At 47.1% G+C, this 21,098-nt stretch overlaps 1 protein-coding gene across 1 annotated transcript in view; it reads right to left on the bottom strand.

Moving 5' to 3' along the window:
• LOC126251418 (protein BCCIP homolog) overlaps positions 1-21,098 on the bottom strand; it is a 79,219-nt gene that overhangs the window by 48,791 nt on the left and 9,330 nt on the right. The window lies entirely within an intron of this gene.

Below are 21,098 nucleotides of genomic sequence, written 5' to 3'. Positions count from 1 at the left end.
GCATCTCTCTTATCTCCACTACAAAAGCACTTGTATGCATTGAATGAATGACTCCAAGGCTGGTACAATTGTACTGAAGAGTATCTAATTTGGTGAGATAAATCTTAGGCACACTGTGATAAAGAACACAGCCATAGTCCAGTCCAGTCTAGCTCGAATTATTCCTCAGCACATGGTGAGTGCAAAACTTTGATGCGCTCCCCACCACAAATGGCTGAGTGAGTGAAATACAGGGTGAGTATAATTAAAGTTACACTTTCAAACTGCTGCAGACATAACACCACTGGTCAGAATGATGTCAAATTGCAACAGAATATTATCAGAGAAGGGGTAAATGTATGGAAGAAGAAAAATAAATAGTTACATAATGTAACAATAGGTGGCGCTGTAAGCATCATAATTTAACAGTGGCCGACTGCAAATGACAAATGAATCATACAACAATGCCTAAGGTGTATGTTTGACATTAAACAAACTTTACTACTCAGTGTCCATGGGCGTACAGGTCTCATACTGTTAGTTACGTAAGCCCATCCACCATGCAAGGTCATATCACATTAGATGGGAAAAATTGGCTTTTAATAGTTGGTTGGTTGGTTTAAAGGCAGGAGAAGGGACCAAACTAAAAGGTCATCGGTCCCTTGTTCCTAATAAAACAATGCCATAAGTGTGAGAATAAAACGGACGAAACATATAACACAAAACAGAAAGAAAGGAAAAGCCCCAAGAACAAAGAGAAGGCAACAAACACTAAAAGGAACAAAAGAGGACAAGAAAACAGATGATAGAAACAGAAGAGAGTAAAAAATGAAAGCAGATTACAGTGGCTGGCCAACCACGAGAATAAAAAGGGAAAGCCAGCCACTCTGCATCATATTAAAACCTCCACCCTAAAAGCACTAGGGTGGAGGACACAGAGGGACAACAGACACACGCTAAAACCTACATAGAACTATAAAACCCACTCTCACAGATAAAATGTAAGACTAAAGCTGCTGTGGAGGCATTGTTGCCCAACACCGAAGGCAGGGTGCTGGGAAAGTTAAAAGTCTGCCGTAGAGCAGCTAAAAGTGGGCAGTCCAGCAAGAGATGGACGACTGTCATCTGGGAGCCACAGCGACACAGAGGTGGGTCCTCGCAACTGAGTACGTAACCATGCTTTAGCCACGTATGGCCAATGCAGAGCCGTCAGAGGACAACTGATTCCCTGCGAGAGGCCTGCATGGAAGACTTCCACACATTCATAGTCTCCTTAATGACATGCAGTTGGCTGTGTGTGCTATTATGGCATTCCGTCTCCCAAACCCAGAAAACCCTGTGGTTTAAGACAGAATGCAGGTCAGCTTCGGAGATGCTTATCTTCAGAAGCAATTTCTTCATCACCTGTTTGGCAAGCCTGTCGGCAAGTTTGTTGCCAGGGATTCTGACAGGTCCCGGTGTCCACACAAACACCACGGAACGGCGGGACTGTTTCAGGGAATAGATGGACTCCTGAATGGACGCTACCAGAGGGTGGCGAGGGTAGCACTGGTCGATAACTTGTAGGCCACTCAATGAGTCAGTACACGGGAGAAATGACTCACCAAGGCATGAGTGGATGTACTCAAGAGCACAAGATATGGGTGCCAACTCTTCAGTGAAAACACTGCAGCCAACTGGAAAGGAGTGGTGCTAAATATGTCCTCCATGAACATATGCGAAGCCTACATGACCATCAGCCATTGAGCCATCGGTGTAAACCACTTCAGAGCCCCGGAACACGTCAAGAATCGAGAGGAAGTGACAGCGGAGAGCAGCGGGGTTAATGGAGTCCTTAGGGTCATGCAAATGGTCCAGATGAAGCTTCGGCCGAGGCGTACACCATGGAGGCGTACGTGAACGGACTGCAAGTAGAAGTGGTGAAGGGAAGGACTCCAGATCGGAGAGAAGGGACCGCAAGCGAACTACAATCATTAGCCCCGATCTGGGCCGCCGATGTGGGAGATGGACTGCCGCAGGCGGGAAAAGGAGATGGTAATTTGGATGCTCAGGGGAACTATGAATGTGTGCTGCTAACTGGCGAGCAGTTGCGCATGTCTGATCTGCAGTAGAGCGACACCAGCCTCCACCAGTATGCTGGTCACCAGACTCATCCTGAAAGCTCCTGTCGCTTATTGAAACCCACAGTGGTGCACAGGGTCGAGTAAATGCAATGCTGAAGGTGCTGCCAAACCATAAACAACACTCCCATAGTCAATTCAGAATTGGACAAGGGCTCTGTAGAGCTGCAGCAGCGTACAGTGATCTGCACCCCAATTGGTGTTGCTCAGGGCATTGATGTGCTGCCAGCACTTCTGCTTAAGCTGACGAAGAGGGAGCCTAGTCAATCGAGCGTCGAAAACCAGTCCTAGGAATTGATATGTCTCCACTACAGTGAGTGTATCATCATTAAGGTAAAGTGCGGGTTCCGGATGAACGGTACGACGCTAACAGAAGTGCATGACACACAACTTTGCGGCTGAAAACTGGAAGCTGTGGGCTAGAGATCATGATTGCGCCTTGTGGATGGCTCCCTGGAGGCACCGCTCAGCACGGGAGCAGTAGTGCAAAATGCAGAAGTTGTCTGCATACAGAGAAGGTGAGATCGAGGGCCCGACAGCTGCTGCTAGACCGTTAATGGCCACTAAAAATAGAGAGAGACACTCAATACAGAGCCCTGCGAGACTCCATTCTACTGGATATGGATGGAACTATGGGAGTCACCGACTTGGGACACGGAAAGTATGGAGCGCCAGGAAGTTTTGGATATAAATTGGGAGTGGTCCCCAGAGACCCTACTCATACAATGTGGCAAGGATATGATGTCGCCAAGTCGTGTCGTATGCTTTACGTCAGTCAAAAAAGACGGCAATCAGGCTGTTCGGATGGCAGACTCGATGGACACAAGATTATCAGTGGTAGAGCGACCCTGGCGGAAGCTGCCCTGACATGGAGCCAGCAAGCCACGTGACTCCAGGGCCCAACCCAACCATCGACATACCATACGTTCCAGCAGCTTACAAAGAATGTTGGTGAGGCTGATGGGCCAATAGCTATCCACATCAAGCGGGTTTTTACCGGGTTTGAGCACTGGAATGATGGTGCTCTCCTGCTATTGCGATGGAAAGATGCTATCGCACCAGAGCCAGTTGAAGATGATGAGAAGATGTCGCTTGTAGTCAGATGAGAGATGTTTAATCATCTGGCTGTGGATGCACTCAGGCCCAGGAGCTGTGTCGGGGCAATGTGCAAGGGCACTGAGGAGCTCCCACTCTGTAAATGGGGCATTATAGGATTCACTGCAGTGTGTAGTGAATGAGAGGATGTTCTCTTCCAGCCACCGTCTCAGTGTGCGAAAGGCTGGGGGATAATTCTCCGACACAGAGGCTCGAGCAAAGTACTCAGCAATCACGTTTGCGTCGGTACATAACTCGCCATTTACGGCAGCACCGGGGATAGCTGTTGGGGCCTAGTACCCGAAAAAACGTTTGATCTTTGCCCAGACTTGGGAAGGTGACGTGTGGCACCCAATGGTGGAGACAGATCTCCCCCAACACACTTTCTTCCGTTGTTTCATCAGGTAGCGAACACGGGCACAGAGCCGTTTAGACGCTATTAGATGCTCCAGGGAAAGGTGCCACTTATGCTTTTGTGAAGCTTGCCAACACTCCTTAATTGCTTCGGCGATTTCCGGCAACCACCAAGGGACTGCCTTATGCCTCGTGCACCCTAAAGAGTGTTTTCTGCCACAGAAACAATTGTGCTACATTGATGTTGCCGTGTGGGGGAGATTCAGTGGTGACAGCAGAGGTGAAAGTTCCACACTCCGCCTTGTTCAAACCCCATCTGAGCAGGCGTCCATGTGCCTGATGCTGGGGCAGTGACAGGAAAATGGGGAAGTGGTCACTACCACACAGGTCGTCATGTGCTCTCCAGTGGATAGGAGGATAGATGGGAGAAGTCCCGGGCTGCAAATTGATAAAGCAATGGCCAAGTAACTACCATGAGCCACAATGAAATGTGTGGCAGCCCCAGTATTTAAGAGGCAGAGGTCGAATTGCGACAGTAAAGTTTCGACATCTCTGTCTTGCCCAGTAAGCATGGTACCACCCCACAAGGGGTTATGGGCATTAAAATCTCTCAGGAGTAGGAAAGGTTTAGGGAGTTGATCAATCAGTGCAGCTAATACATTCAGGGGTACTGCACCATCTAGAGGAAGATATACATTGCAGACAGTTATTTCCTGCGACGTCCTTATTCTGACAGCCACAGCTTCAAGAGGGGTTTGTAGGGGCACATGTTCACTAAAGACCGAGTTTAGGACATAAACGCAAACTCCACCTGACAATTATAGTCGCTATGGTTCCTGTAATATCCCTTATAGCCACGGAGGGCAGGGGTCTGCATTGCTGAGGACCAGGTTTCCTGGAGGGAAATGCAGGTAGCAGCCGTAAAGCTTAACAGTTGCCGTAGCTCAGCCAGGTGGTGGAAAAAACTGCTGCAATTCCACTGGAGGATGACATCATCGAGAGACTGGGAAGGCATGGAACATTCAAAGAGGAAGTTTATGCCTCAGAGTCACCTGCTGCCATCAATTTATTGCCTGAGCAGTCTATATCCATTGTGTCTGAGGGTCTAGCGAGATCTATGTTCTCAGCGGACACCAAAATCTCCACCCCATCCTCAGCCGCAGAGCTTGTAGGTAGTGGTGGTGTGGGTTCCACTGCAATTTCCTTGGTCTTAGGGGTTGTCTTTTTGGATTTCTCTCACTGCTCCTTGAGTTTCCCTGGCTGTGAGATACTTCACTGGCTCAGTCTCTGGGACTGAGGATGAGCGTGAAGCCCTACGACCAGCTGCTTTTAGGCTCTTCAGCCACTGTCAGATGTCGTCTTTCCCACTAGAAGAAACCTGGGAAGGGAGTGACCCAAGGGTTCCCTTCCTAGTGAGAGAAGCCAAGGAAGATTTACACTTCTCCGGCTTTGAAGTGGGGACGGACATCATCTACAATAGTTGGGGGGGGGGGGGGGGGGTTCTCCTGAAGTAGGTGGTGCAGGAGCAACAAGGAGGGAAATGCCCACCACCATCAAGGGGGCAGGTGTAGTCTTCTGGCTCTGAGAGGTGACCTGGGTTGGCAGAGCTGATAGTGCCAGAACTGTTGTAGCGGCAACGTAAGATGATGTCATATGCACAGGATGCAGGCGTTCAAATTTTCTCTTAGCCTCAGTGTATGTTAGTTGATCCAAGGTCTTGTACTCCATGATTTTCCTTTCTTTCTGGAGAATCCTGCAGTCAGGCGGGCAAGGCGAATGGTGCTCTTCATAGTTGACACAGATGGGAGGCGGGGCACATGGAGTATTGGGATGTGATGGGCGTCTACAATCCCAGCATGTGACGAAGGAAGTATAGCGGGAAGACATATGGCCGAACTTCCAGCAACTTAAAGCACTGAATTGGGGGAGGGATATAGGGCTTTACATCACACCGGTAGACCATCATCTTGACCTTCTCGGGCAACGTATCACCCTCAAAGGCCAAGATGAACGCACCGGTGGCAACCTGATTATTCTTCGGACCCCGGTGGACACAACGGACGAAATGTACACCTCACCGCTCTAAATTGGTGCGCAGCTCACCATCGTACTGCAAAAGAAGCTCCCTGTGAAATATGATACCCTGGACCATATTTAAGCTCTTATGGGGCGTGATGGTTACACAAACATCCCCCAACATGTCACAAGCATGTAACTCCCGTGACTGCGCAGAGGATGCTGTTTTGATCAAGCCTGACCCAGCTCTCAGTTTGGACAAGCCCTCCACCTCCCCGAACTTGTCCTCTAAATGCTCAACAAAAAACTGAGGCTTCATCGTCATGAAAGATTTCCCATCAGCTCTCGAACATACAAGGTACCAGGGCAAATAAGATCCGCTGCTATCCTTAGCCTCATGTTCCTCCCATGGTGCGGTCAGGGAGGGGAATGATTTGGGGACATACTTCTGTGCACTGAATTGAGCTTGTGATCGCTTAGATACTGCTGGTGTTTCACCACCAGCAAGAGATGATGAACTACGCTTCAACACGTGTCATCCGCCCTGATGGCACCCAGGGGCCCTCCCTACAGGTGCCACCCAGCCACAGCAAAGGCCACCTGGCAGGATGGCCATTGTCGGGAGTGCCGATGTCCCAGGGGGATGGGCATCTACCCCTTGGCATACATGGTGCAGGCATCAGCAAAACGATCCCTGTGTGGTCAGGGGGCTACAACCAACAGGGTACATGGCGGCCCCACCACAACGGACTGGCTACTTGTGCTGGATATCAGGTGCAAAGAAGTCCATGGTCATCGTCGACGCAGAAATCGACACTGCATAGTGCATGGTGGAAAACACACCCAAGAAGGTGTCCTTGCCCAAGAGATGGAGAATGCGCAGGACTGCAATGCGACAACAAGAAAGTGGGCTAAAGATCTCAAAGCACGATGGACATGATGTACCTTCTAAGGTGCCCTCCCCCAATTGGCTCGCTCTTCGAGAAAATTTTGAAGAATGGATGTCAAACTCTACAGGGGACCATCACATAAAGGCCGAAACGTGTAAAACTCCTTTTAGTCGCCTCCTACAACAGGCAGGAATACCTCTGAGCCTATTCTAACCCCCCGGACCTGCAGGGGGGCTTTTAATAGTCCTGAGGCCAAAAACCACATAAAAAGCATCAGTCAAAATCAAATTGGATTATTAGTTTCCATGTGACTGGCATAAAACATGTTCAATATGCTGTCCACCATTTTCTGCAACAAGGTGAAATTGAGAAACAACATGTTCCAAAACTGATTGAAGTGTTTCTGAGGTCATGTTCAGAAGGTGTTGCACAATGCATGCCTTCAATGTAGCCAAGTTTGCAGTCGAAACACTGGACACAACATCTTTCAGATAGCTCCACAGCCAGAAGTCATACAGATTAAGATAAGGTGATCGGGACGGCCAGGCTGTAGGGAAATGGCAACTGATAATTCTAGCATTTCCAAAATGGCGCTTCAGCAACTGCTTAACTGGATTTGCAATGAGGGGAGGGACACCATCTTGCATAAAAATGATCCCACCCACACATCCACATTGTTGGAGAGCAGGATGACATGGTTGCGCAAAAGACACTCATAATGCTTACCAGTGACAGTATAGGTAACAGGTCCAAAAACACCTGTCTCTTCGAAAAAATACGGCCCTATGATAAATGATGCCATAAACCTACACCACACAGTGACCTTTTTCAGGATGAAGTGGTACTGGTTGTTTTGCATGTGGATTTTCCATTTCCCATATTCAACAATTCTGTGTATTGACATATCCTCTCAGATGTAACTGTACTTCGTCTGTCCACAAAATCTTCCATGCCCAATCATTGTCCATTTCCTTGCAAGCAAGAAATTCCAAAGCAAAGATCTCTCTTGCTGGCAGGGCAACAGAAAGCAACTCGTGCATATGGGTAGTTTTTAATGGATAGCAAAGAAGGATGTTTCGTAGGATTTTACGCTCCATGCTCATGGGTATGTTCAATGTTCATGCAGTTCTCCGTGCACTACACATTTGCATACCACCACTCGCCTCCTCCTGCACTGCTGTGACCACTGCTTCCACTGACATAGGCGAGAGAAATTCAAAAAGACAACCCCTAAGACGGAGGAAATTGCGCCGTATACCGATCCTGCCTTGGAGGAAGTTAAGTGGGAGATGTGTCTCAGAGCTGGATAGTGACTGAGTGCCAGATGGTGACGTGACACTGCACATGCACATAGTTTATTTATCAGCCAATAGAGGAAAATATTAGATACGGGACTGATTTAGTTTCACCCGGGTGTGAGTCGTGCTTCGGTAGCTCAGATGGTAGAGCACTTGCTCGCGAAAGGCAAAGGTCCCGAGTTCGAGTCTCGATCGGGCACACAGTTTTAATCTGCCAGGAAGTTTCATATCAGCGCACACTCCGCTGCAGAGTGAAAATCTCATTCTGGAAGCCTCTACATCCTTACATTTGTCCTCTAGCCATCCCTGCTTAGCCATTTTGCACTTCCTGTCGATCTCATTTTTGAGACGTTTGTATTCCTTTTGCCTGCTTCATTTATTGCATTTTTATATTTTCTCCTTTCATCAATTAAATTCAATATTTCTACTGTTAACCAAGGATTTCTATTAGCCCTCGTCTTTTTACCTACTTGGTCCTCTGCTGCCTTCACTACTTCATCCCTCAGAGCTACCCATTCTTCTTCTACTGTAGTTCTTTCCCCCATTCCTGTCAATTATTCCCTTATGCTCTCCCTGAAACTCTGCACAATCTCTGGTTCTTTCAGTTTATCCAGGTCCCATCTCCTTAAATTCCCACCTTTTTGCAGTTTCTTCAGTTTTAATCTACGGTTCAGACCAATAGATTGTGCTCAGAGTCCGCATCTGCCCCAGGAAATGTCTTACAATTTAAAACCTGGTTCCTAAATCTCTGTCTTAGCATTATATAATCTATCTGATACCTTCTAGTATCTCCAGGATTCTTCCATGTATACAACCTTCTTTTATGATTCTTGAACCAAGTGCTAGCTATGATTAAGTTATGCTCTGTGCAAAATTCTACCAGACGGCTTCCTCTCATTTCTTACCCCCAATACATATTCACCTACTATGTTTCCTTCCCTCCCTTTTCCTACTCTAGAATTCCAGTCACCCATGACTATTAAATTTTTATCTCCCTTCACTACTTGAACATTTTCTTTTATCTCATCATACATTTCATCAATTTCTTCATCATCTGCCGAGCTAGTTGGCATATAAACTGTGGTGTCACCACCAGACACCACACTTGCTAGTTGGTAGCTTTTAAATCGGCCGCGATCCGCTAGTATACGACGGACCCGCGTGTCGCCACTGTCAGTAATTGCAGACCGAGCGCCGCCACACGGCAGGTCTAGAGAGACTTACTAGCACTCACCCCAGTTGTACAGCCGACGTTGATAGGAAAGGTTCACTGAGAATTACGCTCTCATTAGCCGAGACGATAGTTAGCATAGCCTTCAGCTTAGTCAATTGCTACGACCTAGCAAGGCGCCATTTATCCTTTGTTATGTATCTAATGAAGCATGTACAGTAACAAGACCAATGTTCACCAATTGTGGATTAAAGTTAAGTATTCCAGAAGCTACGTACTTTTCTTTATAGCATTCATTATGTATCCTGTTTCAGACCTCACGCCAGCCTGCGTGAGTTTATAGCGTGCATTTCGGCTTCGTCAAACAACACGGTTTTGGCACTTCTGCCGACACTTCATATTGGCGACGTGGCTTAAAAGAGGATTTTGCGTTCGTATTGCTCTAATTTACTTGTGTCATGGCTTCGCCACAATCTCCAGATGTACTGTCCAAATTTTATCGCTTGCAGAATCAGCAGACGCAGGCGTTATTGGATGCCCTTGGACAGCTCGTCCTGGGTCAAAGTCAATGCAAAACGATGCGGCAGCCGCCGCTTCACAGCTACCGCACCCACAACGTGCAGTTGCACCACCTTTTAGACGCTTCGATGCGGCCCTGGAAAGCTGGACGGAGTGGTCACGCCAATTTGGATTTCATCTCGCCGCCTACTGAATTCAAGGTAACGAGCGGCAGCCTCATTTATTGGCATGTGTAGGGGTGCAAACGTACCGTGTGATTGTGAAATTATTTCCCCGACGCGACGTAGCAACTCTGTCCTACGAAGAAATTTTGTCTGCTTTAGATGCCTATTTCAAAGAAACAGTCAATGTAGTTGCAAAAAGGTATACATTCTTTCGTACAAAACGTACGGCCGGTCAGACTAATAGGGAGTGGGTTGCAACTTTGCAAGGCCTTACTAGGGATTGTGCTTTTGAGTGTGGATGTGGACTCCCTTATTCAGATACTATGGTGCGTGATGCAATTGCACAGAACGTTTCTGATGTTCGTATACGGGAGCAAATTTTGAAAATAGTCAATCCCTCCCTTCAACAAGTGATAGACATATTGGATAGGCAAGACACACTTGACTTTGCTCAGGAATCATTTGAAACTTCGCCAGGTGTGTGTCACGTTAACCGGCCCGCCGGGCGAGCTGCACGGAACTGTAAACAGCCCTCGCGCACGTCCGCGCAGCCCCGTGTCCCGCGCCAGCATGCAACTCCAGTACTAAAGTCATGCCCGCGGTGTGCTACTAGACATTCGCGTGAGAATTGCCCGTCACGCCAAGCTATTTGCTTTTTCTGTAATAAAAAAGGACATGTTCAGAGTGTTTGCCAGAAAAAGCTCCGATCGGACATTCACAACCATTCCAGGCCCTTTGCTTCGCGCCGGAATCGACCCAAGAATACTCAGGCTCGTGAACCTTCGCCCATGGACATTCATGTCGTTAATTCCACTCCGCCCAGTGCCACTCTCTCTAACAGTGACTATGTTCATCCCACAAAAAGTGTGCGTCGACATCGACGGAAATCACGTCAAGTCGCAAGTGATTCTGTACCAGTGTCTCTTCACGTTGCACAAAACAGTCGCTCTTGTCGTCGGCAGGACAATAAACTTTTTGTTGACTTAGACATTAATGGCAACGTGATCCCATTCCAGCTCGATACCGGAGCTGCAGTTTCCCTAATCAATAAAGACACGTACAAACAACTGGGCAACCCTCCGTTGCGTGCCGCAAATGTTAAGCTCACTAGTTATTCAGGACAGCATCTCCCTGTGTTAGGACAGTGCAGCCTTCTTGCAACATACAAGGGACAAACAAAACTTTTGTCATTTTATGTTCTTCGTTCTTCTTCTGCAGTGAACTTGTTTGGTTTAGATTTATTTCAGTTGTTTAACTTGTCTATCGTAAATCAGGTCCTATCAGTGAACCAGACTGTGCCTTCAGACAGTGTTTTTCATCTATGTGCAGAATTTGCAGACATTTTTGCACCGGGCCTTGGTTGCGCTAAGCACTATGAAGCACATTTGGAACTGAAAGTAAACGCGCAACCGAAATTTTTCAGAGCGCGCAATGTTCCCCACGCATTGCGTGATGACGTCGCAAGAACATTACACGATTTAGAATCACAAGGTGTAATTGAATGTGTGCAGGCTTCTCTCTGGGCTTCACCCTTAGTAATTTTGCCAAAACCTTCCGGAAAATTGAGACTTTGCGTGGACTTCAAGGCCACAGTGAATCCACAACTAGTGATTGCAACTTATCCTTAACCCCGCCCGGAAGATGTTTTTGACAAACTGTGCCCGGGTAAATATTTTTCTAAGTTGGACCTCACAGATGCGTACTTGCAAATACCGGTGGACGAAGAATCCCAGCGCGTATTGGTGGTTAACACGCATCTTGGTTTGTACAGATTCAACAGACTGCCATTCGGGTGTGCATCCGCCCCTGCATTGTTTCAGCAATATCTGCAAACTGTTTGTGCGTCGGTCCCTACTGCAGCAAACTATCTGGACGATACTGTGATCTCCGGAAAGACAGAAGGCGAACATTTAGCAAACCTCCGAACATTATTTCAGGTGTTGCGACAAATTGGTCTTCGCTTGCGGAAGGACAAATGTGTGTTTTTTGCTCGTGACTTACCATATTTGGGACATGTAATCAATGCCCAAGGCATACATCCAAGTCCAGAGCACCTCCGTGCCATACAAGACTTGCCTTCGCCGCAGACTTTGAAGCAGCTACAGAGTGTGTTGGGAAAAATTAACTATTACAATAAATTTGTGCCACGCGCTTCTTCCTTTTCAGCTCCGCTTCATCGCTTACGCCGTAAAGGTGTTCCGTTCGTCTGGACGACGGAATGCAAACGCGCCTTTCGCCAGTTGAAATCGGCGTTGCTTTCTAGTACTTGCCTTATGCCATTCGATCCCCAGAAACCCCTTTTGTTAATGGTAGATGCATCGGATTTCGGGATCGGTGCTGTGCTTGCGCACAAAGATGGATCGCATGATCGCCCTATTGCCTTTGTGTCCAAATTGCTCTAGTCTGCGCAAAGACATTATTCACAGATAGAGAAAGAAGCCTTGGCTCTCGTGTTTGGTGTTACAAAGTTTCACGATTTCTTGTATGGTCGTCCCTTTACCATCATCACAGACCACAAACCTTTGACGTCACTTTTTCATCTGAACAAGCCTGTACCTCCACGTACAGCGCAGAAATTCATTCGCTGATCTATTTTCCTCTCGCAGTACCGCTACGATATCTTGTATCGGTCCACTGCTAAGCACGGAAACGCCAATGCGTTGTCCCGTTTGCCTGTTGCTGAGGATAGAGCATTCGATTCTTCCGAACTTGCTTGCATGTTCATTGATGCGGAAACCGATGACGTGGTCGAATCGTTTCCGATTGATTTTCGTCGTGTAGCTACAGCCACAGCTGCTGACCCTGTCCTTGCTACAGTTTTGCGTTTTGTTGCTACGCAATGGCCCTTGTCAAAGTCGCGGATCCGTTGGTTCGCCGATTTTTTGCTCGCAAGGAGAGACTTTTTATACGACGTGGTGTTTTGCTGTTGCGTTCTGATAATGATCAGTCCAGAGTCGTGGTCCCACGATCGTTAGTCCTCTGTCTTACGGCTTCTTCACCAAGGACATTGGGGTATCGTGCGAACGAAACAACTTGCTCGTCAGCACTGTACTTGGTTCGGAATCGATGCTGCGATTACGAATATGTGCTCTTCTTGCATGGCGTGTGCCAAACAACACTCCGCACCGCCGCGGAAATTCTTTGCATGGCCGAAAGCCACTTCCCCTTGGCAACGCTTGCACATCGATTTTGCTGGTCCATTCTGGAATGCTCGATGGTTGGTTGTGGTCGATTCCTTCAGTCATTTTCTTTTTGTTGTACAGATGTCTTCCACGACGTCATCTGCCACCATCCAGGCGTTATCGGCTATCTTTTGCATTGAAGGTCTTCCACAGACTATTGTTTCCGACAATGGCCCACAATTCATGTCCGCAGAATTTCAGTCATTCTGCAAGGCCAATGGTATTCAACATCTGACATCCGCGCCATTTTCGCCTCAGTCAAACGGTGCCGCTGAACGATTGGTCCGGACTTTCAAGTCACAGATGTTGAAGTTGAAAGAGTCGCATTCTTGGGAGGACGCGTTGTTGCTATTTTTGTCTTCGTATCACTCTCAGCCCCGAGATGGTCGCTCGCCGGCTGAGTTGCTCCACGGTCGTCCTCATCGAACCTTGATGTCTTTGGTGCATCCGCCGCATCAGGTTCCTGTGCAGCGGCAGCCACCTGCTTTTGCTCCAGGCGACGTTGTATACTATCGCAACTATCGAGGTTCACGGCGTTGGCTCGCAGGGCGCATTCTTCGCTGCCTCGGCCGCGCTATGTATCTGGTTTTGGGGGCCACTGGTGAGGTGCATCGGCATCTCAATCAGCTGCGCCTCCGTCGACGCACGGGTTCTGCCGCTCGCCGTCTGCTTTCAGCGACGGTGCCGTCTGGTCAGCGCCCTGGGGACCCATCTACTGGCTCGCCTCGTCCCCAGGTGTTACCGACGATGCCTTCCATTTTGCCCCATGGCGACGCGCCGCCGCCGGCGCCGGTTCTCCCGCCGGCGCCGCCCGCAGTGGACGCTTCGCTGCAGCCGCCAAGCGCCTCCCTGGGTCACGCGCCGCCAATCGCTTCCCGTGACCTGCTGTCCTCCGCCATGGAACTCTTGCCCGCTCCGGACCACATGGCGTCTTCGCGCGTCGGGTACCCCGACGCAATGGAGGTCGACCCTTCGGCCCCTCCTGTCTCTTTACGGGCGCATACACCGCATGTTGACGTGCACCCTGGACTAGGTTTTCTGGCGTTTCCTAGCTCCCCTCGGACCGAATGGCCGGGTGCGGGTGGCACAGCTTCGCCTGTTGTTAGGCTCCCCACCTCATTGCATACGTCAACATGGGGTCCTCCCCACGGCGGGCGGCAGCCTTATAACACGACCGTTCGCCGATTTGCGGGGGAGGAATGTGGTGTCACCGCCAGACACCACACTTGCTAGTTGGTAGCTTTTAAATCGGCCGCGGTCCGCTAGTATACGACGGACCCGCGTGTCGCCACTGTCAGTAATTGCAGACTGAGCGGCTGCCACACGGCAGGTCTAGAGAAACTTACTAGCACTCACCCCAGTTGTACAGCCGACGTTGCTAGGAAAGGTTCACTGAGAATTACGCTCTCATTAGCCGAGACAATAGTTAGCATAGCCTTCAGCTTAGTCAATTGCTACGACCTAGCAAGGTGCCATTTATCCTTTGTTATGTATCTAATGAAGCATGTACAGTAACAAGACCAATGTTCACCAATTGTGGATTAAAGTTAAGTATTCCAGAAGCTACGTACTTTTCTTTATAGCATTCATTACGTATCCTGTTTCAGACCTCACGCCAGCCTGCGTAAGTTTATAGCGTGCATTTCGGCTTCGTCAAACAACACGGTGTTGGCACTTCTGCCGACACTTCACAAACTTTTACTACTGTAGTAGGCATGGTCTTCGTGTCTAACTTGGCCACAATAATGCGTTCAGTATGCTGGTTGTAGTAGCTTATCCGCGTTCCTATTTTTTTATTCACTATTAAACCTACTCCTGCATTACCCCTAATTTGATTTTGTATTTATAACGCTGTATTCACCTGACCAAAAGTCTTGTTCCTCCTGCCACCGAACTTCACTAATTCCCACTATATCTAACTTCAACCTATCCAATTTTTGACATTCCACACTCCGATCCGTAGAACGCCAGTTTTTCTTTCTCCTGATAACGACATCCTCTTGAGTAGTCCCCGCCCAGAGATCCGAATGGGGGACTATTTTACCTCCGGAATAATTTACCCAAGAGGACGCCATCATCATTTAACCATACAGTAAAGCTGCATCTAGCAGTAGGGCTACTAAAACAGTTTTGAAAATACATTTAAGACTCAGTGTATTATTAAAACTGTATAGGGATTTCAAATGTTGAACCAACTCTCCATCTGAAGGCAGCTGACAGTAGAAATATTGTGATTCAGTACAAATGTAGTGACTGCCACCAATTCCATCATAAAAATGCTGCATTCACCAGGCAAAGAATGCGGCTCCTGATACATGTAACGGTGTAGCCCATCTGGTCTTCACCTATTGATCCATCATTATATGTGACACCTGAATTGAGGTTCTCATCAAGTACCGAGAGTAAACAACTGGCCGAAAACCAAGGGGTCTATCACAGATGAGAGGATGCACAAAAGTGCAAGTACACAAAAGTCTGGATGGATAGAGTTATAGTATAACTAATTATGATGTGAAGCAGCTCATTAAGTAGGTAGAGTTCTACATGCAGATGAATGGTTCTACATCAGCAAAACTACATGCCACACATTTTATATTGGTAGATTGGAAGCCATGTGAACACGACTAACATTCCACTTTCCTTACAAAGTCTGGTAGTTTGTACTCAGCTGCCCTGATACTGAAAGATGAACAACAGATGCAGAAATCATCAATCAATAAAGTTGCTGAGACAGTAGTTCTCACTTGTTTCTGCAAATCAGTCTATTACTATTAAGATCACATTCAGTATAGAGCCTTATGGGACTGGTTTTTCCCCTCTGCATATGGGAACTACTGACTGACAGAAGGATTACTGAAAGACAAAACTTTGGATGAAGATCGGGGAGGAGCCATGAAAGCCCCAAAATACCACATGGTGTCATAGGTTTTAAGCAAGTCCAAGGAAACAGCCACGAGATTCTGGTGACAGGTAATAATGGTTCTGATAGTAGACTACACATAGGGTAAGTGATTGCTGGTAGACCAATCATCCCAAAATCCTCACGAGACACGAGACCTTTTGTCTCGAGGGCCCAGAACCAGTCACTCAAATCACTTACAACAGACATTCATGTATAATTATACAATTGTATTTTCCCTCTACTAGGAGTGGGCACTGAGACAAAGGGGCAGGGCACCTACCCTCAAGCTAGATTTGGTTATAAGTACCAAGCATGTGGTATTAAATTTCACAAGTAGATAGCATAACATTTGATTGTTTACTCAATAAGTGCCAAGAGCTGCATTTTATCATTCTGCCAGTGCACTGAGGAGTTCCTATTCAGAACAGAGTTCCAAACATTGATGAGAAATATAAGGAAACACAATGCTCTCATTTTATAGAGAGGGTGTGCAGGTAAAGTAGTTGTCAGATGCTGATGTTAAGACAAAGTGTGCTGCCAGTTGGTTGACAATGACAATAAGGTTTAAATTTCACTAAGTCATCCTAACAGATGCCAGTGATATAAGTCATTCTGGTAGACCACAAATACAATGCAACTTGGTCCATGCCTGTAAAGTCATCAGAGTTCCAATGGTGGATATAAAGCTTTCCAACACTCCCCCCTCCCCTCAGGTCAGGATGTTCCTCATTTCAGGGCATAATAGGCAATTAAAGCTCTGACAAAGTATGTGGTTTCAGTCTGGGCAGGTACTGGGTAACAAAGGGGATGCTTCTTTGTAGCTTTTTGTTGGAGTGGTGGGAGGATAGAGGTGTGTGGCAATATGGCACAGGAAATATGTTTGTGCACTATTTCTAGGAGATGATGTGAGACTGTCAGCATACTGGGCAATGGAGTTATTTGCACTGCAGATATGTTGTCCCCAGGTGGCCAGTCTGTATGGGAGGAATTTTTTTGGTGTGGAAGGAATGGCAGCTGTTGAAATGCAGGTACTGTTGGTGGTTGGTGAGTTTAATATGGACAGACGTGTGCGGAATCATCAGAAAGGGGGTGGTCAACATTCAGGAAGGTGGTATACTGGGTTGGGAGGACCAGATGAAGTGGGTGGGGGAGATGACGTTCAGGTTATGAAGGAACAAGCATAGGGTCTCTTGGCCCACAGTTAAGATCATGAAGATATCATCAATGAACCTGTACCAGGCCAGGAGTTTGGGCCAACCTCATCCCAACACTGAAACCTCACTCTCCCTGTTCATACCACCATCCAACTGTGATCCTTCCTCTCCCTCCACCCCTCCCACTCAACCACCCACTGGTCACCTTCCAGCAATTCCTTTCTCCAACTTGGCCTCACCATTCTTCCCCAGGTCCTTTTCTACGAACACCAATCTTTCGGTGGTAGAAAGGACAGCAACATACAGCCTCAAGACAGATCCTGACCTAATCTTCCTACAAAGTTTCCAACACTGTCGCTATGAATTGCAGTGACAACCTGGCAGGAGGCCTCTGCCAATTGTCTGACTCTTCCACCCATAAACTCTACCAGAATGATCCCATCACAAAAATCCAAAAATAACCTCCAATTCCTGCTTAAAGCCATAAGGCCTCTGAATCCATTTAACTCTTCACTCCCATGACATTCCGCACACCCATCTTCTACAAGCTCCCCAAAATCCAACAATCGTGGATGTTCCTGTAGGTGGTTATTGTGCTCCAACTGCAAGAATTTAGGTCCTCAACAATCAACACCTCCAACCAACTGCATAAAATAAGGCATCCCACATCAAAGATACCTTCACTTTCTTCACCAACTCTCCATCATCCCAACCCCTTCACCTCCTGGATCCCTACTCATCACCACTGACACCACTTCTTTGTACACCAACATACGTTATGCCCGGGGCCTTTCCATTTTTTAACAATACTTCTCCCAAAGACCTTTAGACTCTAAACCCACTATCTCATTCCTCACACACTTTATTAACTTTACCCTAACACAGGTACAAAAACAAATCCATGGCACAACCAAGGACACTCACATGGCACACTCCTAAGCCAACCTCTGTATGTGCAATCTACAGGAAAATGCCAAACCCTGATCCGCTTCAGATTCATTGATGATATAGTCTCGACTCAAGGCCAAGACACCCTATTTTCATTCCTTCGCAATCTCAACACCTTCTCTTCCACTCACTTCACCTAGTCCTCCTCAACCCAGTGTGCCACCCTCCTGGACGTTGACCACCTCCTCTCTGATGGCGACATCTGCACCTCTGTCCACAATAATCTCATGAACCATGAACAGTACCTGAATTTTAACAGCTGTAATCCTCCCACACCAAAAAATCCCTCCCATACAGCCTGGCCATCCAGGAACGGAACAGCTGCAGTGACCCGAGCTCCCTTGGGCAGTATGCTGAAGATCTCACAAAATCCTTCACAGGCAAGCACTCTCTCCCAAAACTAGTTCGCAAACAAATTTCCTGTGCTATATCCCCACACACTCCCTATCACCCTAATATCCCCAACAACCAGTTGAAAGGAGTGTCACCCAGTACCATCTAGGATCGGAACAACTCAACAACATTCTTCAACAGGGCTCTAAGTATATATTATCATGACCTGAAATGAGTGACATCCTACCCAAGACCTCCTCAAGTGGTATTCTGTCGCCCACCCTATCATCCTAGTCCATCCATATGCCACACCCAGTTCCAGCACCTAGCCACAGAGATCACAACACTGTGGAAGATTGAGGTTCAAGACCTGCACAATCAACCCACCCAGCAGTTCCTATTCCAGTCCTATCACAGGTCACATGTGACAGAAGCGATTTCATATACCAGCTCTGGTGCAATCATTGCACAGCTTTTTATACTCGTGTGACAACCAACCAGCTGTCCACTAGGATGGATGGTCACGGCCTAACTGGCCAAGAGCAAAGTGGACCACCCTGTAGCACACCATGCAGCTAAACATAACACACTGGATTTCAGTGGGTGATTCACAACCTGAGCCATACACATCCTCTCCTCCACCACCTGCTTTTCTGAACTGTGCAGATGGGAGTTATCCTTACAAAACATCCTCTGCTCCCCAAATCATGCCAGCGTCAATCTACGATAACCTACTGTCCCCACACCCTCTACACAACAGTTTCCATCCCCTCTGTCCTATCAACTCCTTCCAATTCATGGCCTCTCACCCTGATTGTGCGTCACTGTCTGTCAACGCACCCACCAGTCTTTGTCCCTCCTCTGCTCTTCTCCTTTTCCACTCCTCTCCCTCCCTCCACAACAACCTCCCTATGCTGCACATGTCAGCCTTGTCCTGCCACCATTTAGTCCCTGGACATTCTGCCAGGCAGCACTTACTCCTCTTCTTCCCCCCCCCCCTCCTTCCGTACCCTGTTATCCCTCTCCCCCCCCCCCTCCTTCCTCACTGCAATTCCAGATTGCTGCTTCCATTCAACAGGACACAGCTGCATTCTGATTGGAGCAGCTTTGTGAGAATGCGTGGGTTTTCATTTCTGAAGAAGGCTTTTGGCAAAAACTAAATGTGTAACATTCTTTTCATTTTGCCTGTCTTCAACTTGACATGTCATCTCTGTGGTGAGTAGCTCTCTCTCCTTTTCATAACATAGTTGATATTCCAACCAGCACTTTCGACTGTAAGATTTAAATACACTAGTGTAATATGTTACCACAATTAATGGCCTTAGAGCTGCCCCATAAAGGGTTATGGGCATAAAAGTCACCCAGTAAGAGAAAGGATGGGGGTAGGTTGGAGAGCAAATAAATGGACACAGAGGGAGATTCACCTTAGCAAGGTGGTACAAAAATCATTTGTTTGTACAAAAGTAATGCGAAAGGGACGGGAATTTTGCATCATGATTCAGTTTCAGTTAGTACCACTGACTGGTTATCATCTGCTTGTAAGACTTCAGTAACAATGGAAATAGGAATGGAAGATAGATTTTAATGTCCTGTCAACAACGAGGTAATTAGAGACGAAGCACAGGCTCAGATTAGTGAAGGATGGTAAAGGAAATCAGCCATACTCTTTCAGAGGAACCAACCCACCATTTACCTTAAGCAAATGGGGAAGTGGAAGAAAACCTAAATCTGGATGGCCAGACAGGGAGTGAACCATCATTGTCCTCCTGAATGAAAGTCCAATGTGTTAACCACTGCGCTACCTCACTGAGTAACAGCAATGGAGGTTGCAAAGTCACCTTTCACCTCTTATTTTCCTATTTTCCTCCTCCTCACAGAATTTGGATTCACTGGGAGTGTAAAGATAAAGAGTCTGGTACAGATGATGAGCAGACTGAGCAGGCTGTTCTGTGGCCTGATATCCATACTTCTTGCAGCCACTGGCCTTCATTAGGTCAGTTGGTTGTGGTGGTTAAGTTAACAGGCCCGGGAGGGAGCAACCTTCTGCTAGGGGATGTCTGTCAGATAGAGGTCTATTATACAGGTGTAAGGTGCCGAAATCCCCAGCACAGATGTAGTGGTAAGGGAGAGGGGGCTCCCCTTCCTCAGGTGAACGAATGAACTAAGCTGGCGACTTAACAGCCCAGTGACAAGAAGGGAGAAGAAATTTTCACACCATTCATCTTAGTTGTATATTATGAAAGGGTCACTTTTTGGGAGCAGCTGCCATCGGGGCAGCAGAGTAAGGGTTATTATGTATGTTCCCAGCTTCACATTATGTTAAACAATCAAAAATCTTGTGCTATTTAATTATTCATTTTCCTCCTGTGAAGTGGCAGGTTGGTGATCTCAGAGAGTGATCCTCTCTGGAACTGGTGCAGTGAGGGTGTGGTACACAGGGGGAGCAGGGGGTGGAGTGGGGGGGGGGGGCAATCATCATATATTGGTTGTCTGCAGTCTATATAGTTAGGTTCATTTGTATAGCTAGACAACATGGCCAAATTTCATACATTTTAAGCACCTCGGTACAAGGGGCAGGAGAGGATCAAGAAGGGTTGCTTATAAGACATTATACTGGTAAACTATAATCTAATTTTTTAAATTTCTGATTTGGTGGTAACTGAATCCTTGGATCATCAAGTTGGCTAGTTTGCAAATACAAATGTCCTTTCTCTATCAATTCATTTTCATTTAGATACGTTAAGACCCTGGACCGGAATGCAAAGAGTGAATAATTCATATAACTTCATGATTTTTATTATTTATGTTTTAATGCACAATGTCTCCTAAAGCAATCTGAAGGTCAAACTATCACCAACATTCCGAAGTAACGGTTTGTGAAAGTGTACAAGAAAACAATACCTGAAACTCTTTCTCAACATGTTAACTCAAAGTATTGCAAAACTGAATATTCTGTAGATCAAATGTAAATAG

Source organism: Schistocerca nitens, chromosome 4 (genome assembly GCF_023898315.1).
Source record: "Schistocerca nitens isolate TAMUIC-IGC-003100 chromosome 4, iqSchNite1.1, whole genome shotgun sequence".
Classification (NCBI taxonomy): Eukaryota; Metazoa; Arthropoda; class Insecta; order Orthoptera; family Acrididae; genus Schistocerca; species Schistocerca nitens.
The sequence above is the reverse complement of the archived record's forward strand: the minus strand, read 5'-3'. Positions and strand labels throughout refer to the sequence as shown.